This window comes from Macaca nemestrina, chromosome 17, assembly GCF_043159975.1.
Source record: "Macaca nemestrina isolate mMacNem1 chromosome 17, mMacNem.hap1, whole genome shotgun sequence".
In the NCBI taxonomy this organism is placed as follows: domain Eukaryota; kingdom Metazoa; phylum Chordata; class Mammalia; order Primates; family Cercopithecidae; genus Macaca; species Macaca nemestrina.
Window position 1 is genome coordinate 55,694,795 of NC_092141.1, and position 13,997 is coordinate 55,708,791.

Genomic DNA, 13,997 nt, shown 5'->3' on the forward strand with positions numbered 1-13,997 from the left:
ATTAAAGGTTTCTGGCATGAGGGGATCTGGGGCTCTGCTACAAGGATTGGATTTCTTGTTTGTTTGCTTTTCCTGATGCAGAATAGGGAATTACAATAGAGCAAGGTGTCAAGGAAGGAAGGGACTGTCCAATCCTGCCACCAGCAGATGCTGGAAGGGAGATGCTCCTTCCCAGGCCTCCCTGGCATTAAGAAGGTCCGAGGGGCACTCACTCTTCCTGACTGTGCTTCTCCTTGTGGGTAGGAGAGATCCCAGGGCGATGGCAAGCAGAAAGGGAGGGATCTTAAAGGTGCTGCTCTCCACTGGCTTCTCTAGCTTTTCCTGCACCCCACTGCCCAGGTTTCCTCCCAGAAGTCTCAGACAGTGCCTCGTTTGACTGCCTCTGACTTTTGAAGCTCTGAAAGCTCTGTGTGTAGGACTCGCTAGAAAGCCGCTGGTGGGAATGGGCCATCTCATCTCAACAACCACAGGCGGCATCTGGACAAGGTGCAGGGGACTCTGATCTTTTAAGACCTGAGTCAGATTTAGGATCAGACCCAGCATGACAGTAATCTGCTTATCAAACTGGTCTTTGTCAAAACTAGAATTTTTTTTTTTTTGAGATAAGGTCTCGCTCTATTGCCCAGGCTAGAGTGCAGTTGCCTGATCTTGGCTCACTGTAACCTCCACTTCCTGGGCTCAAGCAATCCTCCCTCCTCAGCCTCCCAAGTAGCTGGGATTACAGGCATGAATCATGATACCAGGATAATTTTTACTTTTTGTTTGTTTGTTTGTTTTTGTAGAGACAGGGTTTCCCCATTTGCCCAGGTTGGTCTCCAACTCCTAAGCTCAAATGATCTGCTTCTCGAAGTGCTGGGATTACAGGCATGAGCTACCACACCCAACCCAGGAGCTTTCCTGAATAGTTCACATAGGTCCTCTTCCAAGTCCTTGAAGTTAGGGTTGGATATCTTTGGAATGATCAGATCTTTGAACTCCTAAGAGAAGGGGACTTTTATCTGGGACAGCCAGGCCCAGTGCAAAGGACATTCCCTTCAGGAGTCAGGGTGCTTTGGAGGGAAGGCCAGCCCATTGTCTATGGCAGCCACCTTGATAACAGGCTCCTTCACAACCACCCAGTCTGTGTGCTGAGAGCCAGAGCTATCCTTTGGACAGTCACATTTACCAGTTGTCATTGCCTCTGTCAGTGTCGCAGATGATGTGATCCAGCACCACCAGTGGCTGGAACTGCAGTAGTAGTTGCTGTTTGATATTCTCAGGGAGCGGTTCTGCTTCAATACGCCACAGCCAATAGTCTGCATCTTTGTAGCCTTCAACAAAGAGCTGGAAAGAGCCAACCTTTGGTGGGTTGCCCGATGGGGTTAAACCACTGCCCAACGTTTGACACTTTCTCTAGCACAAGCTGCTTGCCCCTGGACATCACTTTGTCAATGGCACTATAGTTGAATGTCTTACTGGCCAGGTATACCACCTTTGTGAGGAGTACAATCTTGCATTCTAGTTTTCGGTCCACCAGGTCACCCTCTGCCTCTGAGAGATAACCCTGGTTGAGGACAAGGTATGCACCACGGCCAAAACAGCAAGGACGGCACAGCTTCTGCAACCACTTGGTCCACTTAGGATTAAGTTGCCCACAGGGGCTCTTCATTCTTGGGTTTGAAGACAACAGTGATCTTTTATTTACTGGCAAAAAAAAAAAAAAAAAGCAAAATGCATATATTCATATTGTTAAGTCTTCAGAATTATTTTCTTATCCAAAGCGGCTAGCAAGAGGCCTCAGTTACTGGTCTTCTCTGTCTCTGCTCCCCTGGAACTCCAACCTCTGAACAACAAAGAAGCAGTAGCAACAGGCTCACAACTCATGAGTTCATTGTAACCCTCCAGACACCTGTGAGGGTCCTTGACAAGTAGCTTCTGCTGGGGCCCTGGTAGATGGGGCTTGGGAAAGATGCCGCGCTTAATGGCCAGTTCTGCCTGCCACACCGCAGCCTCGAACTCAAGGTCCTCCAAGAATTCATTCAGCTCCTGGTGGGCCTGAGCATTGTGCGCTGCCTTGGCAAACCCTGGACCTGCGCCACCATGGTTTGGAAATGGAAAAATTCTTCCTGCAGAAATACTGCTCATGTTTTTGGCCACTGATGACATTATTTTTTTCTTGCAACAATCCATTTTGTACTACAGTACCACGTTAAAACAAAATGAGTCCACATGTACACAGGTATAACACATCCTTTATGACATTAATATAACATTTATCCTGTTGTTGTTCGTAAATTCAAAAATTCTCTGAAGGCTTTTAAGCTATTTTAAGTTCCCTGTTATTAATGCTGTGTCCCTATTTTCTTCTCCAGTGGTTTTCTGTAATAAAGACATTATTTTTTTCAATTGGATGAAATTAATTTCCCTCCAGTAACTTTTTAATTTAAGCTTTTTGGGTTAGAAAATACTAATTTTTATTGTTAACAATTGCATTTTAGGTTGAAAAACAATTACTAAGTAAGAAGACCTAAAAGATTGTTAGGGAGAAGATGAAAAACGTATCTTATTAAGAAATAAACGAAATTACAAATAGTCATTTCAGTACTAATAATATCAAGTACAAAGTATTCTTATTCATCAATGAAAACAAATTTAAAAATTCTCATGATGGTACTTTAGCATAATCAGTTATTGTTTCTCTTTCAGCATAATGAATGGTTAAACAAACTTCACAAATTCAAAGTTCTATTTTCCCCATTGTTTTAAATAATGCCATTACTCTGTACATAAAATTATTTTGGAATTTTAAATAAATCCTAGAAGAATATGCAATAATAGTCCAAAAGACACCCATGTTTAATTAATGTGGGGAAAATTTGATATGTAAGCAAACCCAAATATGTACATAAAACTAATAGTTTTCAAAATGTGCTGTATTGAAACTTCAACAGAATGCATTTTTTAAACTTTCATTAAAGATCCATGTGTTCATAGTATGAAGCATTTTTATTTCAGTAGGCACAACCACTAGGTATTTTTTGTTTCCTCCAGTATTTTTATTTTCTTTGGACACTAATGCTATTTACCAGAGTCTTTTAAAACACCAAGAAAGTGGAGAAAATTTAGTACGCATACACATAGAATTTTATAAAATTGGTTAAAAAGCTTGAAAAGCTTTAGGTTAAAATGCTTTCTGTATGAAGCTATGCAGTGTATCATATAGACTCTGTGCTATTGATCTTTGTTGTTAAATACTGTAGCATAGATGGTTTCCTTCAGCTCTACAGAAATTCATGAAGACTGTGAAGCAGTGTTGTACCACACCTCCAGCTCTCCATCTACCTCTTCCCTATTAAAAGACAAAAACACGCTGACATTTTATTCATGACTAGACCATTATACTAAACACTTTTTGTACATATAACTTAAATCAGATACCTAATAATGAAAACAATACATTATTTTCTATCTCTTTATGTCAGTTTCTAGTGGAGAAGATGTCACTCTAAGGAGAAGTCTGAACTTAGATTACGAGAGCATCTCTGCTAAGCCAGGATGGTATGTCTAAAGCATTTGATGAGGAGTATAACAGGGCTTGCTCATATCAAAAGTGCAATTCAGAAATAAAATGCTTTCTTTTTCTACGTATCTTTAGGACTGTTTGGATTGTGGAAAGAAAATAGATAAAGGTTTAAGAAAGGAGACATCGTGATGGTTTGGCAACAAAAACCATAGAAAGACCGACAACTTTAATATAACAAAATATTCCATCAATTAGTATACACTTTTTGCAGATGAATACAAATTATTTGTGAATGAATTGAAAAGAAGCAAGCTGCGTGTGTGTAACTATTGCAGTTCTAGACTCTTACTTTGATAACTGACAACTATTTTTCACCATGGTGAGATTAGGAATCTACTGTGATGCTTGAATATCTTAATTGGTATAAAAGGGATTGCCAAGCTTTTCAAAATTTCTTTGAGAAATGCTTTTTTTTTTTTTTTGTAGAAAAAATGATTCTTCAATCTTCTTCTTGGCTTCATCCATATAAGATGCAAAATAAGTATAGTGAATATGAAGCTTTTTCAGAACCTGGCAAGAAAATAAAATGTCACCTACCCTTTCTAGGGTAAATTAAAATGGACTCAGAACTCCTGATCATCAATGTAATCAACAGTGTCAATCTCTGTGGAAACCTTCCCTTTCCCTAAGTTCACATGAGAAACCTAGAATCACCAGGTTCGAAAAACTTGGGGGAGAAATGTCTGTTTTTTATCCATGATGGGAATTCGCTCTACCATTACTATTACCAGGAGATGACTTTCACTTTCTTTTTTATTTTATTTTATTATTTTTTAATTTATTGATTATTATTATTATACTTTAAGTTCTAGGGTACATGTGCATAACGTGCAGGTTTGTTACATATGTATACTTGTGCCATGTTGCTGTGCTGCACCCATCAACTCGTCAGCACCCATCAACTCGTCATTTACATGAGGTATAACTCCCAATGCAATCCCTCCCCCCTCCCCCCTCCCCATGATAGGCCCCGGTGTGTGATGTTCCCCTTCCCGAGTCCAAGTGATCTCATTGTTCAGTTCCCACCTATGAGTGAGAACATGTGGTGTTTGGTTTTCTGTTCTTGTGATAGTTTGCTAAGAATGATGGCATGGGCAAGGACTTCATGTCTAAAACACCAAAAGCAACAGCAGCAAAAGCCAAAATTGACAAATGGGATCTCATTAAATTAAAGAGCTTCTGCACAGCAAAAGAAACTACCATCAGAGTGAACAGGCAACCTACAAAATGGGAGAAAATTTTTGCAATCTACTCATCTGACAAAGGGCTAATATCCAGAACCTATAAAGAACTCAAACAAATTTACAAGAAAAAAACAAACAACCCCATCAAAAAGTGAGCAAAGGATATGAACAGACATTTCTCAAAAGAAGACATTCATACAGCCAACAGACACATGAAAAAATGCTCATCATCACTGGCCATCAGAGAAATGCAAATCAAAACCACAATGAGATACCATCTCACACCAGTTAGAATGGCAATCATTAAAAAGTCAGGAAACAACAGGTGCTGGAGAGGATGTGGAAAAATAGGAACCCTTTTACACTGTTGGTGGGATTGTAAACTAGTTCAACCATTACAGAAAACAGTATGGCGATTCCTCAAGGATCTAGAACTAGATGTACCATATGACCCAGCCATCCCATTACTGGGGATATACCCAAAGGATTATAAATCATGCTGCTATAAAGACACATGCACATGTATGTTTATTGCGGCACTATTCACAATAGCAAAGACTTGGAATCAACCCAAATGTCCATCAGTGACAGATTAGATTAAGAAAATGTGGCACATATACACCATGGAATACTATGCAGCCATAAAAAAGGATGAGTTTGTGTCCTTTGTAGGGACATGGATGCAGCTGGACTTTCACTTTCTAATGAAACACAACATTTTCCAGAGGCTCAGAGATGTCTTTCATGGAATCATTCTCCACTCAGATTTTGATTTTTTACATTGAGATATAAGGAATCCCATGAAACCTCAAGTCCACAGCATTAGTGTTCAGCCTTCTCAAGCAGGCCACAGGCATCGCTTGATCCATCTGTAAATTGTGAGCAATCTGTTTACAGTTCTTCATCAGTTTCAGAAACTCATAAACTAAAATTCCCTGTCATCATTAAGTTAGGTTTTTTTTTTTAAATTTATTTCATCTTCATATATTTGCATTTCCTCTGATGTTTGAGTTCTCCTTAAAGATCCTCTAGATCTTGCTTAAAGCTAGTGGACCTTGACTGCCATATATACCCTGGATGGAACATGTGCTCAAGTACTTCAAAACTTCTGTTTATAGCCTTGAAACTTACAAATCGTCAGAAAACACCTTCAGCAAAGGAAACCAGGTCCCACACCTCTGAAACTTAGCTGTCTTATCTGTAAGGGTCTGTGTAATAGTGAAGAAAATCATCCTGTGTGGTGAAAACAAGACATAAGTTAAGAGACCTGATAATTACACTGTCTCATAAGTATTGTAAAATCCACAGGATGTATACCAGGAAAAATGAAACATGTTTAATGCAGACAAGATAACTGCTATTGCTCTTTCATTTTTTTCAGTTTTAATGCAATATATTATTATTGATGTAAACCTGAGTTAATTACAAATCAGCTAGATTTGTCTTCTAAGATTGTAGCACCCGATTTCTCTGAATAACATACAAGCTGTCTTATTAAATGTAAATGAATTGTTTGTTCATGATATGAAATTATTACAGAGTATTTTTGTTTCGATGCATATCAATAGAGGTTTTTATAGAGTTGCTATGCAGAGGTTGAACAATTACACAGATGTTCTGCAATCAGAGTGGCAAAGACTATGCATTATGGAAATGTCTGTTTTCCTTTTCCTGTTTTTCCACCTCTTTCTCCTTTATTTATTTATACTCCTCATTATCTCTTTAGCCCTCCTTCTAAACTGGTATTACTGACTACCTTCAACAAACTAAATTATCTGATGGAAAAGACAATATAAAGAAGACATGCTAACAAACAATCCATCACTTTAACACAAATATACAAGTGCAACTAAGTGCTAAAGTTAAAGTAGCTATAGCATGCTATGATAAATCCATTGCAGTATCCATTTCAAGCTATTCGTTGTAAAAAAAAAAAAAAAACAGGCACACACAAACACACAAAACAACTAATTTTTATATTAAGGCAAATGTTTATATAATATCAGATTAATATAATTTGAAATACTAAGAGGAATGTAATGACAACTTTAGTCTTTCTATTTGATCCGTCTACCCTGTCAGTGTACTTTAATGTTGAGAGAATTGTGTTAAGAAATACTTGGGAAACATTGATGTAAGATTTTCTAAAAGATAAGGTTAGAATTCTATGAGAGGCATTCAGTCTTATTAGGGACATGAAAAAGCACAGGATAATTGTGTAACAGGCACAGAGTCAAGAAGCATAGAGAAAATGGGCAAAAAGAAATAGAAAACATGGTTTGATATAGATGTGCAAATAAATATGTGCAATTAAATACTGGTACATAAATGAAGGTAAGATAAATAAAAACCATGGCACCTGACGAGTAATGGCCAAAATTCAAGTTGACAATCTATCTAAAAAGAACCATCAAAAATAAGAAAATAAATATAAATCCTTCCATCTCACCATTGAAGAGATCCTGATCATAACTCCCACTTCAATCAGAGCAGTGAGAGCATTACTGTAAGAATCAACTCCATGGGCATTTTGGCACCATGATACTAAAAAAGTATTAACACCAGAGTAGTAGGAGGAAATAATTAAAGCTTTGCTTTCAACATCCTGTTTGCTCTCTGAATTCTCTCATGATAACTTCCTTCTTTGGGATATCATTCTCTATTTATTCAAAAAGTCAAAGTGGAGTGGATAAAACTAGATATATTCTCAGCCTTAAGAGGAAACCATTTTACTTTCTTTCATATTTCTCTTAATATGCTTCCTTTAGTTTTAACTTTCTTTGCTTTTGTCCCTCCTCCCTGACCAAAAAACAAACTTGAAGTATGGGTCGTAAAGACAAAGAATCAAGTATACTTTGCGTAAATCTTCAGACAGGTTCACTTAAGTTTTTGTGATGCATATTTTGCCTTATCTAGCTCACTGGGAGACAATATTGGGGTTATACCAAAGCCTCAGCTAGTATTAGTCTGTTCTCACATTGCTGTAAAGGAATGCCTGAGACTGGGTAAATTATAAGAAAAGAGGTTTAATTGGCCCATGGTTCTGCAGGCTGTACAGGAAACATAGTGGCTGCTGCTTCTGGGGAAGCCTTGGGAAACTTACAGTCATGATAGAAGGTGAAGGAGAAGCAGCCATGTCTTACATGGCTGGAGCAGTAGCGAGAGAGAGAGGGGAGAGGTGTTATACACTTTCAAACAACCAGATCTCAGGATAACTCACTCACTCACTATCGTCAGAACAAAACTGAGGGCATGGTGCTAACTCATTCGTGAGAACTCCAGCCCCATCATCCAATCACCTTCCACCAGGCCCCACCTCCAACTTTTGGGATTACAATTAAACTTGAGATTTGGCAGGGGGGACACATTTCCAAACCATATTATTCCACCCTGGGACCTTCCAAATTTTATGTCCTCCTCACATTTCAAAACATAATCATGCTTTCCCAATAGTCTCCCAAAGTTTTAACTCATTTCAACATTAACTCAAAAGTCCAAAGTCCAAAGTCTCATCTGAGACAACACAAGTCCCTTCCACCTATGAGCCTGTAAAATCAAAAGCAAGTTAGTTATTCCCAAGATATACGGGGGGTATAGGCATTGGGTAAATACTCCCATTCTGAAAGGGATAAATAGCCCAAAGGAAAGAGGCTACAGCCCCGTGCAAGTCTAAAACCCAGCAGGGAAGTTATTCAATCTTAAAGCTCCAAAATAATCTCCCTTGACTCTTTGTCTCACATACAGGGCACACTAGTGCAAGGGGTGGACTCCCAAATCCAAAGGCAGCTCTGCCTTTGTGGCTCTCCAGGTTTCAGCCCCTGCAATTGCTCTCAATGGCTGGGGTTGAGTTCATGCAGCTATTCCAGGTGCAAGGTGCAAGCTGCTGCTGTATCTACTATTCCAGGGTCTGGAATATGGTGGCCTTCTTCTCGTAGCTCCACTAGGAAGTGCCCCAGTGGAGACTCTGTGTAGGGGCTCTAACCTCACCTTCTTCCTTTGCTCTGCCCTAGTATAGGTTCTCCATGAGGGCTCCCTCCTTCATCAAACTTCTTCCTGGACAGCCAGGCTTTTCCAAACATTCTCTGAAATCTAGGCAGAGGATCCCAAGCCTCAACTCTTGCACTCTGTGTACCTGCAGGCCTTATCCACATGAAAGCTGCCAAGACGTATGACTTACACTCTCTGAAGCAGTAGCATGGGCTATATATGGTTCCCTTTGAGCTACAACTGGATCTGGAGCAGCTGGGATATGGGGAGCAGTGTCCTGAGGTGTGTAGAGCAGCAGGCCCTAGGCATGGCCCATGAAACCATACTTTCCACCTAGGCTTTTAGGCCTGTGATGGGAGAGGGTGCAAGGAACTTCTCTAAAATGCCATCTGGGCCTTTTTCCCATTGTCTTTGCTATTAGTGCTTACCTTCCTTTTAGTTATGCAAATTTCTGCAGCTTGCTTGAATTCCTTCCAAGAAAATAGGCTTTTCTTTACTATCATATACCCAGGCTGCGATTTTTTTAATGTAAGTTCCCGTTTAAGGTCATTTCTTTGTTCACACACATGAGCATTTGCTGTTAGAAGCAGTGGGGTTGAATCTTGAATGTTTTGCTGTGGAGAAATTTTCTCTACCATGTACCTAAATCATCATTCTCAAGTTCAATGTTCCACAGACCTGACGGGCAGAGGCACAATCTAACCCAGCTCTATGCTAAAGCATAGTAAAGGTGACCAAATCAGCCATTTCTGTAACCACTTCCATTTTTCTTTCATCACTTTCCTTTTTCTGTCCATAAATAATCTTCTACTATGTAGCTTCAGGGTAGCCTCTCTGAACCTCTTCTGGTTCAGAGGCTGCCTGATTTACCAAATGTTCTTTGCTCAGCTAAACTCAGTTAAATTAGATTTGTCTAAGGCTTTTCTTTTAACAAGAATTACAGCTAGTATAGTCAAAAAAAAAAAAAAAAAAAAAAAAAAAACCAGCATTGGTCTTTCTTTCGTGTTGTTTAAGAGAAAAAGGAACACAATCAGGTATTTTAACCCCTAGTACAGAGAATTCAGGTCACCAGATTAAATGCCCCTTACTGGAAACATTTTCTCATATTTCTAGAGGTTTCTGTCATTTATTTTATTTTGTTTATCCTCAGTGGCTTTTCCAGTTTTAAATGAAGAACCAAATACATAGTGAGGGAGAAGATTTTGAAGGTGTTATGCTTTGTATTTATAAGAAATGTATTGTAGAATCAACATCTCCCACTTTCAAATCAACTGTGTTAGAATTAAGGATTTCAAGGCCCTATGAGCTTTACCTAGATGGCTTGCACAGTTTGCTTTCAGTTCTTCAGTACTTACTGTAGCAAATTATTTAAAATTCTACCAAATCAGTTGCATTTTTATTCTAAATGGGGCTGCATATCAAATGTAAAGAACTGTTTTCTCATCTCTGACTTGTGTAGTCTCTCTTACTAATGATTTCACTATAAATAACCATCTGACTGGCTTTTTAACCCAAGCTATTTGAAAGTCTTTCCATATGTCCTGTGAACTATGACTATGCTTCTTAATCATTTTAAGGACTATTTACTTCCTGGAGTTATCTATGCTTTAAATCTGGGAAGCTCATTCCTTAATCCTCTTGACCATTTGCTATCCAAATCTGATGGTCTCCTATAGAACTCCCGTCTCTATCAAAACCACAATGATGCTTTTTAAAATACCGTAATTATGCTTTCGGTACTCTAGTCTCTGTTCCTCCTCACCAGGTGTTTCAGTTCTTATACAACTAACTCTATGCCAGCTATTTTTCTGTGTATTTCCCCTTCCTTCTCCTATATTACTATAAGAAATCTTGGTCTATTTCAGGGATTCCTAAACTGATGCACATTAGAATCACCTGGAATGAACTTGTGAAACAAACTTGCCTGGGACTCATCCAAGACATATTTAATCTGAGATGAGGCAAGATTAAGCAACGGTAAATTCAAAAGCTTTCCCATGTGGGAGGGGTGGAGGTGGGGGTGAGGAGGATTTGGAATGCACAGATATGATGGAGAATCACCGCTTGATAACTGCTTCCACTCTCATCTGCTTACTTTTATATTTATCACCTGAGGTCCAAGGAAATCTTAGGAAAAAAATTAAAATGTCTGATCTTTGTAAAATCTATAACAGCATGAGACATTAAAAGTGTGATTCATGATAGAATTAAGGATTTCAGTGATATTTAAATTGAAATAGAGTAATAGTGAAATATATGTCTAATATGTAGATTCAGTTTTGTTTTATGTTACATGAATAAGTTACAGAGCACAAAATGGATATTATACAAAGGCGTCTAATTAAAAAGAGCTGCATGCAAATTTTAAAAATCTTTAAGGAAGTATAAAAATTATAATAAATTATTTTGTGTATCTACAAACTAGAGCAATGTCAGGGCTTTGGGATTAGATGCTACAAAGTTGTTGTGAACCAATTAAAGGCCGGGAAAATTCTTCTCTTTTTATTCTCCTTAGCCAAAAAGGAATCTTGAATCTGCTTTGTCAAAGAAAGCATTTCCTGGATGATTCTTCTATTCAGTGTCTTTCTGAGAAGGTCTTTGCCTGCATCTGCATTTTATTAAAAGTGATTGACTGAGCAAAGATGGAAAAGAGGCACATTTTAAGGATGTTTCATATTAGGCAGAGATAAAGTTCTATGTTTCCTTAAAATTGGGAAACTAGGCTTGGAAATAGAAATCAAATTCAAATATCAAAAGACTAAGCATTACTTTTTAAGAATAATCCTGTTCTCTAATAGGAGGCATAAAATAACAGAAAATCACTAGGTACAAATTTTGGTATACAAATTATATAAAGCTTATTACTAATAAAAAAGAAAGAGTATAGACATACAGGCAATTTCACGAATTGCTTCATATTTGTGGAATCTGAAACTGACTAATAACATGGGCTGTGCCAATGACAGCACCTTTTAATGACTCCCAGAAATTTTAGCTTAATAAATCTGGGATGGAGAGTGGATATGGCTTACAAAATAAAAATAAAAACCCTTTCTGTGATTCTAATGTAAAACAAGAGTTGAGAATCTCAGGGCTCAAAGAATATAATGTAAGAAATAATATTGAATATTTGTGTTTTAAACTTAGAGGGCAAAATACCTGGTTTTATCTTACATGTGTCTTATAATTTCAGTACTGTTTTCTGGTACCTGTTTGGAGACTATTTTTACAATGTATCTCTCATGATTCTCAAAATAATCACACATTGAAATAACAATTATCTAGGCCATCACCATGCCACCTTATTCTTAAAATAACCTAATTAGGATGCGTTATAATGACTATTATTCAATTAGGTAACTTTCCCAAGGTCACTCAATTACCATGAGAACAGAGTCTGGTGGTTCTTAGAGTCAGCATGTAAAAACTTTAAAACAATATTTATACTAAGAAACTATCTTTACATCGGAAGTCAACCACTAAAAGCAATATTGGGTATTTGCATTTCATTGTCCTTATAAGCACTTTAAATTCAATGTATTCATATCAGAATTAATGTAATATTTTCATAACCCTACTTTTCCTACTGACTTTATTCCATAGAAATTGGTTAATGACATGTACACACATTAACATCTCAACTAAAAATCATAGAATCATCTTCAGCTTAGTATTCTTCAACACCTCTTTCCCAATATCAAATAATATGTCAGAACCTTCCCAGTGTGGTTAATAAATATGCTTTGATCATCGCTGACTCTCAACCATCACTGAATTTGCCTTTGTTCCAGCCTTTAAACTCCAAGACCATGTTGTTGTTTTTTTTTTAACTACATGACAATTCATTTTATTTCTTTGTTAAGCCTCTTAGGGTTGTGAGAACTAAATAATTAATATACATAAAGGGCTAAGAAGAGTCCATAGTGCTAAATAAATGTAAGCTATTATTTCATTAAAGGGATTTCATATAAATATAAGAAGTTGAAGGATATGTGAGGAAGTTAGAAAAGTTTTTCCTTATTGCCTGGGAGAGTACACTCTACTAGGAAGCTGAATCTTTTGTGGTTTGTTTCCTCTAGTTCTGGTTACAGTTACTGAAGGTCTGATTCTGTGAAGTGCTGTGCTCGTGGAAATGTTCCCCGTCACCTCTGGCTTCTTACCATAGTTAAGTATTTAAGCCTCATCTCCCCCTGTTGGGAATGGGCCCCCCAAAATATGGCCATAAACTGGCCCCAAACCTGGCCATAAACAAAATCTCTGCAGAACTGTGACATGTTCATGATGGCCATAACACCCACACTGGAAGGTTGTAGGTTTACTAGAATGAGGCAAGTAACACTTGGTCCACCTAGGACGGAAAACCACTTAAAGGTGTTCTTAAATCACAAACAATAGCATGAGCCATCTGTGCCTTAAGGACATGCTCCTGCTGCAGATAACTAGCCCAACCCATCCCTTTATTTCAGCCCATCCCTTGGTTTCCCATAAGGGATACTTTTTGTTAATCTAATATCTATAGAAACAATGCTAATGACTGGCTTGCTGTTAATAAATATGTGGGTAAATCTTTGTTCGAGGCTCTCAGTGCTGAAGGCTGTGAGACCCCTGACTTCCCACTTCACACCTCTATATTTCAGTGCGTGTGTCTTTAATTCTTCTAGTGCCACTGGGTTAGGGTCTCCCCACCCGAGCTGGTCTCAGCATCCCCTCACAATTCTTGGAGCTGTTTCTGCCCCTCTTCATTATTTTTTCTCTGTCTGTATACGTCAAAACATAATTTCCCTCTTCTCTTATCTAGAAACTGCCCTTTATATTTGGGGCTAGTGTCTTATATTTGGGAATACATAATCTATTTCAGTGAGCCTTGTTCCTCCCTTATGCTTCAATTCTTACCCCAGATTATTCCCATTATTCCCACTCCACTCTACAAAAGAAATGGCAAGGCATTTTCATGCTGATTGATTTTTACAGGTGGCTATGGAAGACATAAAGATCATAATATCATCAGCAGCATGATCAAAGTAAGTTAATACATATTAAGCATTTACTGAATGTCCAGCAATGTCCTTAGTATTTATTGAAAAACATCACACTCAAGCCTCATAAGAATATTAAAATATGGGCAGGCTTGTTGGCTCATTTTATAGTTCAAGAAACTGAAGCTCCACAATGTTAATTTACCTAAACCCACACATATAAGATGATAGAATGGATGGCTAACCAGAGCACAGAACTAGCAAAAATCAGGATCTATTTGAGGTTGA

General features: G+C 38.0%; 1 pseudogene; it reads right to left on the reverse strand.

Moving 5' to 3' along the window:
- Positions 1-283: 283 nt before the first annotated feature.
- LOC105476904 (phosphatidylinositol 4-kinase type 2-alpha-like) lies at positions 284-8,825 on the reverse strand (annotated as a pseudogene).
- Positions 8,826-13,997: the final 5,172 nt, after the last annotated feature.